Source organism: Nothoprocta perdicaria, unplaced genomic scaffold, assembly GCF_003342845.1.
Source record: "Nothoprocta perdicaria isolate Ctin4 unplaced genomic scaffold, notPer1 scaffold_347, whole genome shotgun sequence".
NCBI lineage: Eukaryota > Metazoa > Chordata > Aves > Tinamiformes > Tinamidae > Nothoprocta > Nothoprocta perdicaria.
In genome coordinates, this window is record NW_020455585.1 from 457,385 (window position 1) to 462,467 (window position 5,083).

Consider the following 5,083-nt stretch of genomic DNA (forward strand, 5'->3'; position numbering starts at 1 on the left):
TCTTCACCTTGGTTCTTGGGTCCTCTGCAGTGTCGTTGTAGGTTGAGGTCTGCTGCACAAATGTTCAGAAAAAAATGGCTTGAGTTGAGAAATACCTACTCGTGTGCTTTGCTTTCTTCTCCTGAAGTGTCCTTTCACAAGCTTCAAGCCTGTGTTAGTGGAATATATACGCAGTTTGTTTAGAAGGATGCCAAGCAAGCAGAAAATCAAATTACGCATTACAGATAAGACGCTACTTTTCAATTTTTAAACAATTGCTTATATCAACATTTGACTAGATCTGCCTGCTACACAGTTGTTTTTCTGATTTCCACAGAGTCTGTAATTGCCTGTGTAGGATGCAGTTGGTCACGAATACCATATGTCCAGAAATCTCTAGACGTGCTTTGTGCAAAGGTTTGGCCTGAAAGACTTTCAGAACTCCCTTGCAGCCTAAATTATTAAATGACTCTAAGACAGTGAATTGTCCCACTGCATATGCACCTAGTATTGGGGACCTTGATGCCCAATGTAACCTATGCTAAAGGACATGGTTTTAACTGTGCTTGGGAAAATGCACTGTGGTCTTCTCCAGCTATGGGAATTTGGAACATAGCTCTGTAGGCTACAATTGTAATTTCAGAAGTCATCATACTKTCAGTGACTGTACAACTGCTATTCTTGATAAAAACGGAATTCTCAGCAGCTTTACTAGTGTCAGAGGGCTGCCCCCAGACTCTGCCGGTTAGAGGGACAAGCCCAGCTAGGAAAGAGTCGAAGCCTGCAAGGTCTGATCCAGAGCCTGGAGTCATACAAGAGTTTGCAGCATTGTTGTGGATACCGCAAACTTGAAGGACTTGATGGATGGACTTGAGAGATGACGGCCTGCCTTTAGTAAATGGTCAAAAGGGGAACTATAGCCCTATTAATAAGATGTTGCCACTACCAAAGGAAGGGCATAAACTTTGTATTGATCAGGCAGTATGTAGTCTCCAGACTTGCTAGGATTTTCCTTGCCCTGGCTTTGGTTTGGCAGCAAAATTGCAGGAGTTTTCATCTAGCTACCAGTGCTCATCAGTGGTCACAGCTTTTTCACTTGTCTGTGGAGTCAGACAATTCCTAAATCTATTTTGCCCACGCTCATTCTGTATTTCAGACCCTGGCATGAGACAGCTCAGCTGCCCTGGCCCAGATCATTGCCAGCAGTTCATAGGAGCTGCAGACAGGGAGCGTTTTTGAATTCATAAGTGTTGTATTAATTTTAAATTTGTTCATACTCTRACATCTTGGGGAGCAAAGGAAAAAAAATCTCATCAAGTCATTTCTTTAGAAATGTAGTTTAAAGAGGAGATGTCAGTATGTTTAAATTTTTTAAAAGTTCTCTGAAGCAAAATGAGTATTTATTTTGTGCCTGAAAGGATCCACTTTCTGGTCTTAACTTCTAAACCCCATTATTCATAAGCTGTCTTTGGGTTTCCTGACTTCCCTGGAGACATCCCAGTCCTTGGCGACATGTGATTTATTAGGAGTGGTTTCTTCAGATCTCAMGTAGCTCGTGGGAGGACACTGGAGACCTCAAGCCTGGTTCCTGCTGCTGCTCCAGCACCAGCTCTTAGTGCTCCAGCCTCCTTCATTCACGTTCTTATTGGGGTCAGCAGACAGGAGAACTTTCTGCTTGGTTCTTCGCTATGCTGCTATCTCAGGAGAAGAGCCTTCAGTGCTTGAGCTCAGTGTTTTAAAGGCAAGTCGCAGCAAGTAACTGAATGTAGGTGGCTTGGCTGTCAGACAGCAAGATACTGGGAAGCTTTGCAGCCTGTTAGCCCTGGGTACCACCCAAAAAGGCAAAATTCCTTATGCCAGTGAACTCCCCATGGTCTTGCCAAAGCAAGTGATTAAGTGCAGGCAGGGTGAGAAMTCTCTAAACTGTCTTTATCTGCTGGCTCTGTTTCCCCTTTCCTCTCGGCACTGAAGGCCAGAGCTTATTTAACAGCCCAAGCACATGCAACAGAAGGCTGCCCCGACTCCTTGCAAAAACGGAGATGCTGCAGGGAAATAAATAATCTATTGGTCTGACATGCACCATTAAACCRTATCAATAAAAGATGAGTATGGGGTGACTTATGACAAATACTGCACTACTTGCTTTTATTTCTTTAAGTATAGCGTTTCTGCAGAAAGCAAAGTGCCCCAGTAGGCAAAGGAGCGATTCCAATTCCGCCCATGTGGATTTACTGCTGGTAGCAGGTGTCTCACAMAGAATTCCAGCCCTCCCCCTCCTCAAGGAAGCAAATGATATCTTTCAGAATGACCAACATCTACATTGCTTATTTTGCTCTTTGCTGTTTGTATTCATGTGCCAGGGGTAGGCAGACATCTCAGCATGCAGACAGGAGCCTGAAGTTTTATTGCATTTCTTGCTGCCAGCATTTGCGAGAGGTCTGCAGATGGGAGGACCTGGCTCCACCCCATGTCCTTACCCAGCTGATATTCCTATGCKATGTGTCCCTGCACCCCCTTTACTGCACATCAGTCCCTCAGGGAGCAAAACAAAGAACATCAGCAGCCAAGTCCTGGATGGACCCCTGGAGTATTCCCACAGCAGCCTAACAGGGACAAGGCTGAGTGCTGAGAGCCCAGACAGGTCCAGCGTGCTGTCACCATGTGAATCCTGGCAGTGCAACGCCTGTGTCCTCAGCAGGTGTCCTCCTGGTGTGGAGAGCAGCAGCACGGCGCCAAGGTCGGCTGCACACCTGACTGTTTGCAGGTGGCTTAGGAGATAGCAGCCTTCTGCTTAGTAAATGAGCCATGCCAGGCAAGGGGAGCACTGTCCATTACTGCAGGCAAAGGAGGGAGAGTGCACACACGAGGTAAAGGGTTTAACGCTTGTTTTCTACTCTATTGCCAGCTGCTGCCGCAAAGAAATCAACTGAGATATGTTTGATGCTGCGTGACATCCAAATAACCTGCCATCCTGCCTGCTACTCAGGCTACCTCTACGGAGCGGGCCACAGAAAAGCCTCARTTCACCTATTTCCAGCTCTTGCTTCAGCAGGTTATTGATGTGTAGGTCGTAACACAGCAGCACGGCAACGCGGCAGAGTAATGATGGTAACAGTCTCATTAACCTTTCCACGGATATACAATCTGCCACATGTTGGTTGCATATCCCTTTGTAAAGAGTGGGCTTAGGGGCCTCAAAAGTGCTATCTTAAAACTATCCAATAAACGTAATTGCTGAAAGACTCCTAACGGCAACGCACGGGGAAGGCAGAAACGTGCAGGCGCGCTCAGAACTGCGGGTCTGTTTACGAGCTTCTCCTGGCTTCAGGAGCAACGCCGCCGCGCGATTGCACATTAACTGCTTTGGACGGCCAGCGTGCCTGCGCGTTTCCCAGCCTGAACGCTGACCACCCACACGAGGAAGGGCAAAAAGGCAAAGAGCAATTGCTCTAGGTGCGTACGCTGGTGTAACACCTCATGAGGAAGCAAGGGTTTTCGTCYGGCACCAGATGCAGCATTGGATGCATTTCTGGAGGCAGCATTGCTGCAGTCACTCTAGCTTTGTCACTGTATGCAAAATAATGCAGACGCCTGGGATGCATGTGTGACCTCCTCCGCTGATGGCACGTTTGCCCCACTAATACGTATGAAGGATGCAGGAGAATAAAACAAGTGTCAGGCCACCTGGCCTATAAAAATCTCAGCTTAAAAAAACTAAAACCAAAAACTCATTCTGGGTCTGTTCTCTCTCCCTGCAAAAGGCACCAGGCCAAGGACAGGAGACTTGTACAGTTTGGTGTGCTAGATACCCTTGGAGGGGGGTATCAAACAACTGAAAGCTGTCCGTTTGCTGCTGCAATTGTGCAACTTGTATCAATTCAACATGCAGCTGCAGCATCTTTACTGCTGTCACCTGAGGCTGGTCCTTGGTCCATGGGTACAGTGATCTACATAGTGGTACCAGAATTTTGCAGCAATTAAACAGAAAAAAAAAAGGCAGCACTGTGCAAGCTGCTAGTGGGAAGAGGAGGAGAGTGCTGGGAAGGGAATAGCTCATTTCCCTTGCACAGAAGKAAGGATGGACCAAACGCCACTGCTACTCATGATCACATGGGGAGAAAAGTGAGGATTTGGTAGAAGCCTTAGGTACCTTCTTGTATTAAAAGGCAGCAGAAATCCAGGAGAGGTGGCCTTGGGGACCCTGCGGATGGCGTCACTGTGGCCTCTTCAAAGATACCTTGCTAAAAACAGATGAGGTGTGCTCATCAGTCGTCACTGCACACAAAAGCAAATGTCAAAGCTTGGGTTTCCATGGAGAACGTATCACATCTTCCCCTGGCAACCCTTCCCTAGGCAACACCAGGACCTGGCTATTGTGTTTGCAGAAAGGGGCTGGCTTAGGGGGTCAAGGTGAGCATCCCTGCTTGTCCCTTACCCAGTGGCCCAGGCAGGCAGGGAGGGCTCAAAAGCTCCTCGCTGCTTGGGGGTTTTCTCTATTCCCACACTGTTTTCATCAGACCTGGAGGATCTCCTCAACACCCTCTTAAAAAGGCATCGCTCCATCTTTGCTGCTAAATGGCTACGTGTTCCTGAAGCTGAAAGCCTCCTCCACTACGGCCTCTTGCCACCGGCCTTGGCTCCCATCAAGCCCGGGCAGCAGGATCTTGGATGATTCTCCTTGGGAGCAGGGAGCTCAGAATTTGTYTACTGGAAGCTGTACCAAACACACTTCTTTCCTGCTCAAGATAACCCAAACCATGTGAAGTCTTGCTGACACCACCAAGCCCACCCTGTGCAGAGTTGCTTCTTCTACACTGATAGGCAATGCACCAGGCAAAGAATAGTAATTATTTTATTGATTCTTTCTTCCTGAAACAAAGGCGCTAGAGTGAGACTTTGCCATTATTCAATGATAGGAAAGCTCTCAAAATCATGTCCCTCCCAAAAGTGACAGTGTCCACGCACCAATGACTAATATTGCTTTAAAAATGTTTTACTGCCAAGGCATTCAGTCATGACTGGCAGGGGGGGGGATATCAGAACAAATAAATTACAGTAGTCCCTGGCAAAAGGGTCGCTGCGTTCTCTGTTCTGGGGGGGGGGG